General features: G+C 55.3%; 1 long non-coding RNA gene across 1 annotated transcript; it reads left to right on the top strand.

The window, feature by feature from the left end:
* Positions 1 to 6,839: 6,839 nt before the first annotated feature.
* Positions 6,840 to 11,944, top strand: LOC138682015 (uncharacterized). Its single transcript, XR_011322229.1, has 2 exons — positions 6,840 to 6,894; positions 10,274 to 11,944. It is a non-coding gene; the product is annotated as an uncharacterized lncRNA (long non-coding RNA).
* Positions 11,945 to 14,533: the final 2,589 nt, after the last annotated feature.

Below are 14,533 nucleotides of genomic sequence, written 5' to 3'. Positions count from 1 at the left end.
TCATCCATCCTTCTGACATCTTCGCACCGTCCTTTACCCCCGGTGATCTCATCTGCTCCCGTGGGATGAAATATTGCTGCGAGCCAGGCTCGGCTCCAGCGGGATGGAGTTGGCCAACTTTTCCCAACGGCAAGCCCCGGCCCTTCGCGTTCATCCCACTAGATGGCAAGGCAGAGTGTTTGGAAATGCTTGACCTTAACTTCGGACTGCAAACTCACTCTCTACTGTTTACCTTCCTTCTGGGGTGGTTTTATCGTCTCACGGGCATGCCCACGCAGCTGGGGAATAGCCCAGGTGCTCGGTGTTGGCAGAGGAAGGATTAAAAGAAGCTGCAGAGGAGAAAGAAGGGTTTGCTTCGTGGGGGAGGAGAGTAAGGTAGGTGGAGGGATGTCTCGGGGGGAGATGGGGCTGCTGGCTTTGCAGAACCCAAACTTTTCTAAGAGCAATGGGGTGGCTCGGAGGGGGCTGTGCTGGGGGAGAATTGAGATTCAGCAGTGCTGTCTTGCCTTGTGTGGCTTTCAGGTCCTCTCAGACCCCTGGGGAGGAGGGAGCGGGCAGGGGGAGCAGGTCTTCCCCTTCCCCAAAGTCCTGGAGGGGGCAGGCAGGGGCTGGCTTTGGGAGGGGGCTGCTGGGGGCTCAGTCCCACTGTTCTGCTGGTGCAGTTATTAACTGTGCTCTCATGTCCTTGCTGCTGCTGCAGTGGGGAAAAGAAACCAGTGCCTGTCTTTGCAGCATGGTGCAGGGAACAGCAACCCCCTTCTGTCACTGGCCCCATGGCCCCTTTCCCACCCTATGGACATACCTCATCTCCTCCATGGGGATGCATTGCCCCCAGGCTCTCCCCGAGCACCCCAGAGTGGCTGGCTGGATCCTGCCCTGGAGCAGCGTGGAGGCACAGAGCCTTCCCTGGGGCTGGAGATGGCAGCGGGCATTAAGAGGGGCTGTCCTGAGCCCTCCTGCCAGCAGGACAGTCCTGTGCCAGTTCAACCTGGTTTGGTAGCGTGTCTGAGACCTGGTCACCTCCTCTGTCACCCCTGCTGCCCACTGCCCCATGTCCCTTAGGCTGTGGCCAGGCAGCTGGGAGTCTTGGTTCCTCTCCATCCCCTGATGTCTGCAGCTCTGCCCAGCTGATGCCTTGGCTTATGCCGCTTCCGAGGGGCAGGGTCACCGCCTGCCCTTGGGGACCTGCCTGCATTTTAAGTCACTGCTGTGGCGGAGGCTTTATAGGATTGCACAGCCTGTCCCACACATATATGCATGTAAGGGACTGTGCATCTCTGCTGAGAGACACGTGCTGCTTCTGCCAGCCTGCCGCGGGCATCGCCTGAGCCCAGCTAACGGGGCCAGCAGACAGCAGAGCAGCAGACCCGCCGCAGGCACGCAGGGCCAGGCAGCAGCAGCGGAGGGAGCAGAGCAGCCGGAGAGAAGAATTAGCGCAGGGCCCGTGTTAGAAGCCGTGAGCTGGAGCCGTGCAAAGGCAAAGCGTCGCTCATCTCGGGAGCCTTTGCTGAGTAATAGCAGGAGCTGCAGGGCTTCAGAGTAGTCTCTGATGGGAAACGGTGGCAGCCCCATATCTGGAGACAGTTAAACGATGTGGGGCTGGGGGAGCACTGGGAAGCAGCCCTGGTCAGAGGGGATAGGTGAGACAGGCGGCCGCTCCCGGACTGTTTTGCTTTAGGGACGTGCAGGGAGCTGTATGCTGCCTGGTATGGGGTGTGCAGGGGTCGACAGGGAAGAGCAGACCAAGTCTGGGCACTGACCTCCCTCCCCTCGCCCTCTCCGGCTGGATCCGCGGTTGCCCTGTCCCTGGGCACACAGCAGGCTCTGCAGCAGCCGGGCAGAGAGCTCACACCCTGCCTGTCCCTCTCATTCCCCTCCATCCCTCCTCCCTCAGCCAGAGAGCATCTCCGCGTGTAATTCATGCAGCTCTCCTGCCTCCGTCTCTCTGCTGCTCAAGGTCACCTTCCTCGCCTGGGCTGGATTTTCACATATTGATTGCTTGGCTCTAACAGCCAATGTCTCGGTGAGCTCCCGATCTCACGCCAGCTCAGCATCTTGCTGCTCTCTGGGAGCAGCATCTCCATATGGGCCCCCTCCTCCATCCTGCCCTCCCCCTCCATGCTCTCCTCCCTGGCCATGCATCATTAACCGGCACCAAAACAGAGACAGGAAAGTCTTCAAGCCCTGGAGAGCAGCAGCCTTCTCCCTCCTCTGCCTCTCTGTCTCCTGGGGAGCGTGACACGAGCACGTTCCTTCCCTTGGGTTGATTTAGGAGGAGCTGGGACAGCGTGTGGCATCCTTGCAGGGACTCAATGTGCTGCTACACTTGCCCGTGAGCTGCCTCCATCCTCTTCTGCTTGAGCTTTCTCCTGCAGGTCCTCATCCCCCGCTGGGAAAGGAGCTCCTCTCCCATAACCATGCACATCCATCTTCCTGCTCACCCCCTCCTCACCCAGATTTCTTATCTGCTTTCCTCCCACCAGCATGACCAGGAGCAACCTGTGCCATGCTGGGCCATGTCCCTTTGCCACCGCCTGGGGACAGAGCTGTCCTTTTCTGTCTTTTTGCAGCTTCTCAGCCAGGGCAGCACAGGCAGCTTGGTGCAGGGTTGGGGGGACGGGTCAGGAGCAGAGTGGTGGTGGCTGGGGTCAGTGACCTTAAACAGCAATAAGAGCAGCAGCAGGAGGAGGAGGATGGAGGCTCTTGGCGCTCCTGGGACCCAGGCAAGCTGGGAAGAGGCCACAGACATGACATGGTCCTCCCTGTCTGGGACAGTGGCCGTGTCTGCCAGCTCTGTCCCCCACCTGTGCCCAGGGCAGGCAACCAGTGGATTTATTGGTCAAGTGCAAAATCAATGGCAGGATGGAAAAAGGCCACCAAAGTGTGGATGCTGACAAGCTCCTGGCCTCCTCCGGGCTAGAAATCACCCTTAAATGCTGCTGGGGAGGAAGCGCTGTGGCCCAGCTTGCTCAGCGAGTGAGGCACGGATGATAACAGCTTTATTTATAGCACTTAACTGGCTGTTGGCTCAAGGCACCGATTTGTGCTTAGCATGCGATCGTTTAGGGTGGCTGTTTGTGCAGCTCATGGCTGGAGCGCTCGCGCAGCCCTGCCGAAGCCCTCGGCGAGCTCCCACCGCCTGGCATCGGGGCAGGACTTTCCCACATCAGGTTCGATGTGTCCCACTCCCTGACCCCAACCCAGGCAGCTGTCCCGGGACCACGTTCCACCAGACTGACCAGAAACTCATTTTCCTGCCTATATTTTATACAGCATCTCATCTGGAGAAATCCCAATTGGTGCCTTAGGGTCTGGGATGTTGTACATCCCTAACACTAATGGAGTAATTAATAGCTGCTACCCGGGGGGAGCTGTGTTGCTGCTCAGTTTCCAGATCCGTCCTTTTTTTTCTGAAGGATCCCAGTGCTGGGATTCATTAGATGGGAGCTGCAATGGCTCTGGAGATGAAAGTGCTGTTCATGAATTATCACCAGGGTGCAGACAGCTGCCCAGGCCACTTCAGGGAAACTCAACAATGGAAATAGAGGAGGGGAAAAAAAAAAAAACCTGCTTGGGCTTTTCCTCTCCCCATTTTCCACTTCACCACTGGAAAAAGGAGGAGGAAAAACACAGCAAAAGGAAGAGAAAGAAGAAAACACATTCTTTCCTTCTTCACATCCCCCCTCCCCCCCAAATTGTGAATGCTTAGCATAAAAATAATGTGCAGAAAATCAGCCCCCTCCCTGCAGTACACTGTGGGTCTGCTAAGGGCCGGGGGTGCGTGCAGCACCCCGGGGCTTTCCTGGCTCTCCTCTTCCACCCTGCTCCGGAGCAAGCGGCTCCAGGACTCTTTGCCATGAGCTGCTCCAGGATGGGGGATGCGACCAAGATACAGCTATTATTAGCAATGTTGCGTTAGGTCTTGTCAACAGGAGCCCTGACGCCTGGGAAAGGCTCTGTGATAGGAGGCACGTGTCCCCTGGGAGGGGGGCCCCCCAGTTTAACCCAGTTCTTGTGGAGGGAAGAGCTTAGCGGGGCCTGGGGTTTTTTTTTTGGGGGGTGGGGAGGCTGGGGGTGATAGAGCTGAGGCGGGGGGACTCTCTGCAGGGAGATGTGGAGGATGCTCGAGCCTGCAGCATGTGAGCTGATGTCCTTGTTGCAGCCAGGAGTGACAGTGTCACCTCCCTGGCATCTCCCCAAAATGGGGGGCATTTCCACCCTGCTGCTGCTGCCAGCCTCGGGGCACCTGGATCCTCCCCTCGAGCAGTCCTGGCCTGTTGCTGCAGAGGGAAGAGTTTCTCAAGCGACATTTCCAAGGTGACTCTCTGCTCCTGCACAGTCTCCCATCCGCCGGCTGAGCGTGCCAAACCGTCTGATCGGGGAGAAATTATAAAATGGAGAAAAATGCCAATAAGCATGGCTCTTCCATGCTGCCAGCCAGGCTTTTCCAGGGCTGTTGGGACAAGGACCAGTGTCCTGCTGGGCATGCGGGTCTGCCCCACTGGGGATTCATTCCCCAGCTCAGGGCTCCCCCATTCCTGGCTTTAGATTTCTTTTTTTTTTTTTTTTTTAAAATTGACCTGAAGCCAAACTCTTTCAAGCATGAATTGGGTGGCCACACATTGGTTTAGGGGTGATGCACCCCTAAGGAAGAGCTTGGTGCAGCAGCAGCTGGCATGTTAGTGTGCTGTGGACCCCGAGCGGGAGGAGGAGAGCTGAGCTTGGCATGCCTGATTGATCGCCGTCTTTTAAAATAACCAGCCGGAGCCTGGATCTTCCGTTTCTGTAGGATGTGGAAAACCTGGAGAGGGGGAAGAGAGAAACAGCTTTGAGAGAGCAAGTGCAAGTATTGCTAATTTATGATCAGAGAAATATATGTTTGAGTTTGAAGATTACAGGGAAAGGACCTGGTGTTCAGTTGATGATAAATCTGTTTTATCGGGGGGTTGTGAAAAGGCTTCCCCACAGGGCAAATTGCGGGAATGCAGAATGTAATTACCCCAAATTCCAATTTGAGTAATTATTTCTACCTGCCTGTCACTCCCCTGGTGCTTTCAGCTGGATGGAGAGGTTTTTGCTTTCCCTCACCTCTCTGCTTAAGAGCCAAAGCCATTGTGCAGCACTGCTGGGCTCTCTGAAGAGCTGGGACAGCCTTGCCTGTGGGGAGGCACTTGCCTGCAAAGCTTTGGGGCTCGCTGCCATCCCACCCCAGAAGCTGCCCTTTCGCTGCCTTTTTCCATGGCTGCTGGGTAGGGGCTGTCAGACATTGCTTTCTGCAACCACATTTGCACCCAGGCAGGGAGGAGGCAGGCAGACCAGGGTAGGGAGGATTTGGGTCACCGCTTCCCAGGATGTCTTTACCCTTGCAGAGAGGGCAGCACCCCCTTGGGTAGCACGGACCCACGGGGAGAGCCCCTGCATGTGGCCAGGACATTGACTTTTTCCCCGCCGTGTCCATCCATGGGATGGGTGGCACATGGACGGAGGTTGGAGGGACGCTGGCTGCTGGGATCGTCCAGCCCTGTGCCCGTTCTCCCTGTCCCCCGCGGGCTCCGTGCCGTGGTGGTGAGGTAATCGAGGGTTTTACTGCAGTGGGCCGTGGATAGCTTTTCTAAGCATCGTCTCCTAATGCTTCCCCGAAGAGCCAGGCAGGCTACCGGGTGCATTAGGAATCGATGCACATAGCAAATGGATTGCTTGAGCTCTCTCCTCCACCTTTCTATGCTCTCTGGCTGTCTCCGTGCTTGCCCCCTCCCCAGCATGGCCAGGGCTGCCCAGTGCCAGCTCCATCCTCCCAGTGTCACCCAGGTGATGGGGGGGGCACCAGGAACGGTTCACACACCCCCCACCCCCCCCCAGTACAGGGATGCAGGAGACAGCTCTATCCCTACCCTGGTCCCACCAGGATGGACCATCAGTTCCAGGTGAAGCAGCTGGGCTGCACCCCTTCATCTTCCCCCCCCGGGGACTTGCAGCAGACAGGTGCTGCGGTTGGAGCGGGTGACAAGCGCCTGCACGGGCCAGCCAAGCGGAGAGAAAAAAATGACCCTGGCAAGAGCAGGGATGGGTTCTGCATCTCAAGTGGCTCCCTGGGAGATGCCAGACTGTCCCTCCTGTGAGAGCCAGGGACCCGTCGGCTCCCAGCGCCTCTGTCTGTGGAAGGAGAAGTAAGAGCTGCCGTGGCACAACAAGTTCAACTGCAGAAGGTAGAGGCATTTGGAAAAGCGATTGCTCTGCTCGCAGCAGTGTGGAGCAGCCCTGGGGCTCACGGGGGGCAACAGCCCAGGGGTGGCTTTTCTTTTGTGGGAGTTTCCTCCAGCTCCATCAAGAGATTACTCTGGTTTACCCCCTTGTTAGTGAAAGGGGAATCAGATCCTAAAAGGGCTCTGCAATGTGCTGGTCACACCCCCAAACCTGCAGCTGCTGGCCCTGGTCCCTCTCACCCCCAGTTCTGAGCGCTTGTGGCAAAGAGGGGATGAGGTCTCCGTAGGCAAGGGAAACTGAGGCACAGAGTGACAGGGGCATCTCCCAAGGCACAGTGAGCCATGGAAGAGGATACCAGTCCCTCACACACATCTGTGGCCTCAGTTTCCCCCTGATGAGGAAATCACCCCCAGTGAACTGTGGCTCAGCACAGGGATGGAGATCCCTGCATGGGGGCTTGGGGGTGCCGGGGTCCTCCACGGGAGGGGACCGGTGCGGGCTGTGGAGCAGGGATGGGGGTGACTTGGGTCAGTCCCACTCAGCATCTTAAATGGTCTTTTGTCTGCTCAAAAGCACATTATTCCATTTCCCTGTGAACCTCCTGCCTGGATCCAGACTGCCTTGTGTCTGCTGAAGGGACAGAGGGACGTCTCGGATGGACGGACAGGGCTGCAGCGGGTCATCTCTTAGGTAAGCAGGTGGAGAAGGAGAAGTGGAGGGAGCTGGTCTCCAGCAGGTCATTAGGTGGCTTTGCTAAGAGGCTAATTAGGCTGGGAGGATCCCCGGGGGTGGCAAAGCTGGGTTTGCCCTTCCCCGGCCAGCTGCTCCGCACACCGCTGCTGGCACCGTGCGCGGCAATGCCCGGACCTGGCGGGCGCTCACGTGGCTCCGCTGATAAAACTTGCATGAGGACATGCGCAAAAATCAATGGTTGTGCTTATGAATTAATGATCACTGAGCGGATCGATGCAGCCTGCCCCGTCCATGCTGTATTGCTAACGAACACCAGCAGTGGGAGCGCGGGAAGGGCCACCGATGTACTGCTGCAGCGCCTTCTGCATCTCTATTTATTTGTGTTTTAAGTATATTTATTTTGCATTTGCTCCCACAGCTACTTTAAGCAGAGAGCAGGTGATTTCCATGCAAGAGACCCGGTGCGTGCATGCTGCGGGGAGGGGGCTGCTGCTTTTTGAAGGGGGGGCATGGGGGGAGAACGACATTGGAAAGGGCCGATGGCTCTTGGCTCCGTGCTGGAAGGGGTTGAATCAGAGGCAGGCTCTATAAATATGTATGTGGGTAATTTCTAATCGAACACCACAGCTCTCGGTGCTGGCATGTGTCACTCCCGTGGCATTATCTCTGCAATTAGAGCTTTTTGCCACAATTGCATAAGAACCTCTCGGTGACTCACCGGCTTTGGGGGGAGAGAGGCGAACGGCGGCTTGGAGGCGGCCGGCTGCGCCTGCGCGCGTGTGAGGTGTGAAAATCAGCTGCTCAGGTGCTCCATGGTTTGCAGCTTGCTCGGAAGCAAACCTTGCTCCCAGCTGCCTTGCTGCTCCCCTGCCCCCCACCGTCACCGCCAGCAGCCTGGTTTGGGGATGCTTGGCTGTCCCCCTGCCATTGAGCTCCCTGTCTGCCCGGCATTGCCTTCTGCCCCGGGGTTTATTTTTGTCCTTGTCATCGTGGCTCTGTTTGTGTGTTGATGACCCTTTGGCACCAATAATAGCATGTTTCGGATCCCTGATTAAAACTGCTGCAGTGTCAGAATCAATAAGCATTGGCAGCTGAGACTGTAATAAGTATAATAATCCCCATTAGGGTAACAGATGGGGGAGAGAGTGCAGGGCTGCTAATATGGTAATGCCATGAATTTGCTTCCATCAGCTGGAGCCACAGCATCTTCCCCGTGAGGGGCAGGGACCATGGCTGTCTCGGTATTTGCTGTCCCCAGCATCAGCAGAGCCCCCGCTTCTGGCTGTCATAATGCCTTGCGTGCCCCAGCTTGGAAACTTGGCTTTGCAACATTAATTATTGGGGGTTTGGAAATGTGTGTGATTGGTGTCCCCATCATGGGAGAGGGGCCAGGACTCTCTGCAGCCAGGGGAGCTGCTTATCCTGCCTTAAAGCTTAAAGAAAATTTAAAGACTGAGATTATCAAGTGGGGGAAATTCCTGCTATGACCCATCCTGCCCATTCGTCTTGTAGAGAGTGAGTGTGGTGAGGGCCAGGAGAGAGGGGAAAGCCAGTGGCATTAAAGTAGCTGCCTAGGAAAAAAAAAAAAAAATCAATAAGTAATTGTGGCCCCATCGATCTGTGGCTCCACTGCTGTGGCTCTCCACTGTGCTTTGATCAGCTTTCATGGCTGCAGATGAGAGAGTCCCAGCAGCTGGGGGTACTAAATGATGCCAAACACTTCTCAGTTGAAAACTATAGAATTTTTCCTTAAGTAAACCCAAAATAGAGTAGCAGCTGTGGGGCTGGGTGCAATCCTTGCAGGAGGGATGCTATTGTCTCTCTGCTGGGACTTCCCTGACAAGCCGGAGTGATGCTCCCTGCCCATGGTGGCTGCTTGGTCCCCTCTGACTACAAAAAACCACCTCCGACACCCAAAAAGCTGCTGGCCAAGACCTGCTGCAAGTCCATGGCCATGGAAACGTCTCCAGTGATGAGGCTCAGGGGGCTGTGCACGCTTTGGGGGCAATATCTAACCACGTGCCATGGAAAGGAGACCAGTCCCAGGCAGAAATGACTGGTGATTTTTAGACAAATTGTTTTTGCTTGAAAAATGGAGGTTTGTTGAAACCCAGCATGTTTATAGAAAAACATCGGTTTCAACAGATTTCTGTTTCAACATGTTTTTTAGAAGAAAAAGGAAAGCTTTCCAAATTGTCAAAAGACCCCAGTTGAACACTTTCTCGGCAGAGCATAATCCATTTCTCAGCTCCAAATTACTTTTCATTTTGCAATGTAAGTAAATGTATTGCAAAATCCCCTTTTGAAAGGGGACTGAAATCCTACTGAAACGGTTGGGGAGGATCTCGGCAACAGACTGGGATTAACTCGTTCCAGCCTGGGGTCTGGATTTTCAAACAATGTCCTTTTTCCTTTCTTTTTGGTGATGGTTTTTCATCCTCCTGCAGGATGGTTAATACCAGCAATTCCTTCCTGGTGCGGAAATTGCTTCATCTACAGGCGCCAAATATTAAGGGCTGGCAGGGGACCTGGCATCAGTCAGGGCGAGGATGCTGGTGAATGGTCTGGTCCACTGCAGGGATTTTTCCCGAACCAACAGGCAATGCTTTGTGGCCAGACTGCTGGAAGATCTTGTTGTTGCACTGATCCAGCAATAATCCCCTTCAATGAGGCGTGGGATGATATCTCAGATAGGGACCACCTCCATCCATATGAGTCTGCGTCTTATCCAAGCCATTGCAATTGCAGGCTGGAAATGCAGCCTCCAGTGCGGCAAGCGCAGGGCACGCCGAGAGCACTGGCACGACGGAGATTTTCCTTGGGAGCCTTGCTGGAGCTGAGAGCAACTTGTTTATTAAACTGGCATCTCTATACATTTTGCACACTTCTCTGCCCCCTAAGTATTAATCAAACTAATAACTTAATTCCAGATTTTAGTTTTCCCAGAGAGGAGGTGGGGGCCTAGCCTGCGGGCTGCACCTGCCTGGGAGAGATGCTGGGGCAGAGCGAGGGCTCTCCAGATTCACAGTGGGATGCAGCCAGAGCTGTAGGGATGCAGGAGGTTCCAGAGAAATCTCTGGTTTGGTTCTAGACCCATGGGACTCTCCCAAAGCAGCCCCCTCCTCCCCTGCACAAGCTTTTCCAGGCACAAGAGGGGTTTGGGTTTGGAAAGATGGGGGTGGAGGTGGGTCTGGGAACCCTGTACCAATGGTCGATGCTTTATGGCCAGAGTGCTGGAAGATCTTGTTGCACTGACAAGTGTCAGATTCCCACTGGTGGTTGTGCTAATGGCTCAACTTGACTTAATGAAATGGTGGCTGTGTTGGTGAGCAGTCAAAATCTGACCTGCTTTTCTCTTTATTGTATCTGCTTGCAGATCTCATGCAACTCTAATCAAATGTTTCAATGCCTCCATAGAGCTGGCAAGGATTTGGAGAACGTGGCTGGGTTGTTTGCAAACTTCTTCAGGCTCCAAGTGTGCTCCAAGCTTTCCTTTTTTTCAAGAAAAAAGGGAATCGAAGCCAGCGGCCAGGCTCAGAGGTGTTTGGACTGGGTCCTGGAGCGGTGCAGGGATTTACAGCAAAGCCCGGGAGGTATCACCTCCTTGCCGAGCCTGGTGGCACTCACAGCCTGCAAGGGTGTGCGGACAGGGCTGGGTCCTTTGTAGCTGACCTAGAATCGGGTTTTGGTGTCCACGTGGATTTCAGTGGCTTTGGGTCTGATGCCTCGCTTGCAATCAAATAGAAACCTGAAATTATAACAAGCCCATAAATGCATTTGTTAGAGAGTCTGTGATGGGTTGGCAGTGGGATATCCAGTTCCCAGCCGGGGAAGGTTTGAGGAGGGTGGAGGGATGCAGGGAAGAGCCAGGAGCTATTTCAGCTCCCTGTGCCACCCCCTTCCTCCTGCTGCTCCAACTCGAGTGCTAACAAATGCTTTACAGGGAGCTGTGCCAGCGATGCTCGGAGCACGCAGCACGAGAGCAGATCGTTGCCCTGCCCCGTGCAGGGAAATCCCTTTGATGCTAAAGTGGCTGCAGGGGGAAGGAAGAGGAGTGGGCACAAATGCATCCTGCTCGGAGCGACGGGCTGGTTCATTGAGCAGAGCCCTGGCAGGCTCCGCCGCGTCCTTCTGCTGCTTTTCAGCGATAGCTGTCGGATTTGATAATTGCGGCAGGCTGGCTTTCTGCCTCCTTGCTGGAAAAGCGCTGTCTTGCTCGATGCCTCCATGCACCCACAGCAAGATGGGTCTCCTACGGCTGGGGGAGGAGGATTGATGCATCCCTATCCTCAGAGGTGTGGAGGGGAGTCTGATGTTGGAGGATAAACCCTGGAGTGGGGCAAAGATGCTCAGCACTTGGGTTGCAGCTGGAAGAAGGGGCAGAGTCTATTACGGACAAAACCCAGGGTTTTACAAGCATCCCGTTGCGCTCCCTGTTTTCCCCTTCCTCCTGCCTTCACAGAGCGAGGGGAAGCGCTGGCAGCCTGACAAGGCTCAAGTTGGCCTCTGGTAGCCGCTGGGGTATTATCTGGCGGTGGGGAGGGTCTGAGCAGTGATGCTGAGGCCATTCAGTGTTGTCATCCGTGACGCAGATGTGTCACCATCCCCCGGGGTCCCTGTATAACAGCTTGTGCCAGCTCCTGCCGTCGCGACAGTCTCTGACTCCACAAGCGCAGGCACCTGGGGCAGGAGCATCTGTGCCTGCAGCGGGAAGCTGGCCATGAATCCTGGCTGTCCTGGGAAGGGCTGCGGTCACATTCTGGGGATGGAAATCCCTGCCTGGCCCCAAAGGGCTCTGGGGAGGTGGGGGAGGACGTGCTGGCTCTGTCTTCTCACTTAGACACCCCCCCCGTCAGCATGAAGTTTGATGCTGAAAGTACAGCAGTTTGGTCTTGATGCAAAGCTTGCCTCTCCCTGGGTTTTGCCGGAGTTGCCTGCAGTCAGCCAGCCCTGCCTGCAGCCCCGGGATGGAGGCAAGGGAGGAATCTGGGGGAGCAGAAAGACCAGGGCATGTTGCCTTTCCCAAACCATCCTGGGAAATCAGGGGGAAGAAACATGGAGCCATGGTTAAAACCTTGGACCAGGTCTCAGCAGATGGAGCATCTGCTCCAGCTCGGACACAGCCCACGCTGCGACCTGGGGCAAATCCTATCATCTTCCCTGCCCTGAGTCCTCCTGTTGCCCTGGCACATGAGTGTGTCCATGCGCGAGCAAACGCCCAGGGACAGCCGTCAATCGCCTCCTGGCCTTTTTGCGTGGGACCTGCTCTCTGGGGACCGATCCAGGCCCCTGCCTGGCAGAGCATCCCTGGTGCCAGCCCCAGCCCCAAACACCGGCGCAGGTTTTTGCTGGGGAGGGCAACGGTTCTGCCCTGGCCGTCGGGATGCTGCTCCCCTCTGCAGCGGTTTTGTCCCCTTCTCCCAGGCTCTTCTCTCCCCACGTACCCCCCAAAGCTGCCAATCTGACACCCCACATCTTGGTCCTCATCATTTCTCAGCCCGGGTTGTTGCCAGGGGTTTCCTCGGAGACCTCGCTCCTGCCTTTCCCCGGCAGCCTTCCTGCAAAAATGCTTTCCTAAGAACTCTGGAATAAAAAAAGAAAGAAGAAACAGCCCCCTTGTTCTGCTGTGGTGTACTGGCTCTTTTTCCAGTCACAAGGGCGAGCTGAAGCAAAACTTTCCATACTGAGCAGGAACAGAAAGAGAGAGGGAGATGTAATGAACCCTCCTTTAGAAAAAAACAACAACAACACGACCAAAAAACCCAACAAAAAACCAAAAGCTAGCAAAGCTGAGTGCTGTCTTTCCCCCCCGTCTCCCTCCTTTTGGAACAAGCCAGCAAGTTTGCAGAAGTGCATTTTAAGCAGGAGCAGATGCCGACGTTCCTTGGGCCGGGAGGGGCGAGCCGAGCCCAGGAGGGACACGGAGATAGAAAACAGATTGCAGCAAATATTTGTGTATTTAATTGCTGTGCGGGATGGTTGCGCGAGGGGTGCTGGGAGCCGTCCTGCTGTGCCATGGGAACATGCCCTGACACTGCTGGCTGCCCACCGCCGGCTCTCGTGCGTTCGGCACCTTGAAATACGGGTGTTTAAGGGGTTTTATTGCGCGGTTGGGGTGTGAGAAGTTCCTGGTTTGCTTGCTTCAGGGGCCAGAGAGCCAGAAATGTGGTTTAAAAGCTGAAGGTCCCTGTGAAGCCTCGGGATGCTGGGAACTGGGCCTGTGGTGAAACCCTGACCGAGGAGAGACGGGCATCAGGTGCTGCCTTTTGGGCTGGGAAATTGGCTGAGAGCTGCCAGTGGAGCCCTGGTCTGAAGCTTTGCAGAGAGAGGGAGAGATGTTCGGATCCAGGGTCTTTTGGGTCCCGCTCACGCTGCAGCATCCTTTGCTCGACCAGAGGCAAGTGTGCACCAAGGGTGCCCAGGAGGGGTTACGTCTCCGTAGGATGCCGGCCAGCGATCTCTGCTGCCTGGAAAGTAGTGGTCCTGGCTATCGGCAGCACTATTTCCCACATCGCTGTAGGAACCAGAGGTCACGATGAATCAAGGTCTGCATGGGGTAAGACTGGGGATGATGGTCCCCGTCCCGTGGTGCTGGCTCTCCACGTACCATCGAAGTGATGAGATGGTCCCCCAGGGAAGGGCTTGCTCCAGGGCACCTCACAGAGCTCTCGGTTTCTTGTCCCTCAGTTTTTTAGGATGTATCCTTGATCCGTGAATTTGTTGGGTGGTTTTCTGGTGCAGACATGCCCTTAACAGCATCAAAAAAAAAAAAAAAATCAAAAAGTCAAACTGAGACCACCTCACTGGCTCACATAACACCAGCTCCAACAGCCCAACACCAGCATCTGCCCATCGCTGCTGCTGCTCTCTCGATACCTGTGGATTCCTCAGCCTGGAGAAACGCCAGCCTGGCCCCCAGAAATTCAGTAAGTCTGAGCAAGAGAAAAAGGGTCAGAAGGAAAATCAGGCTGTACAATTAGTGCCGGTGTCCTGGCACGCCGGGATAGTGGCCGAGAGGCTGGCAGAGCTCCGTGCTGTCTGGATCTGTCTGGATCTGCCTGGCTTTCTCCAGTGTCAGTCGGCTTTTGTGATGAACCTGTTCTTCCCAAAATCTCGGCTATAGGTTCCTCCCATTAGCAATGCCCTCCATCCTGCTTCTGCTAAATGATTCATCCCAAACACTCTCGTTATTGCTCCCATTAGTCACGCTGACATAAATTCTTCTTTGACAAAACGCTATATGTTTCTCATCAACTCCGCACGGCCCTGATGACTCGCGTCCTTAAAACCTGATCCAAATGATGTGACTTTTCCGCAACCCCCCTCCCAGTAATTTAAAAATGATACACCTGCTTTTGGTTTTTAGCCCATGAAGGGGGAAAGAAAGAAAACAGGGTAAGAGCAGCCATGCCTCTCCTGGCTTGTTCCGCAGGGCTCCAGGAGCTGGGCGACCCTGCCTGCGTGCTCAGTGGAGACAGCGGGGCTGGATCCCAGCCTCCTGGTGCCGAATCCTTTGGGATGGCTTCAGGAAGCAGCACAGGGTATGATGAGATAGTCTGGCTCGAGATGCTTATTTCCAAAGATTACCCAAAAACCCTGTCCTGGAAGAAACTGTCTCCTTTGAAGGTTCTATCCG

This window comes from Haliaeetus albicilla, chromosome 26 (assembly GCF_947461875.1).
Source record: "Haliaeetus albicilla chromosome 26, bHalAlb1.1, whole genome shotgun sequence".
NCBI lineage: Eukaryota > Metazoa > Chordata > Aves > Accipitriformes > Accipitridae > Haliaeetus > Haliaeetus albicilla.
Note: the sequence above shows the minus strand (reverse complement) of the source record. Positions and strands in the feature narration are given on the sequence as shown.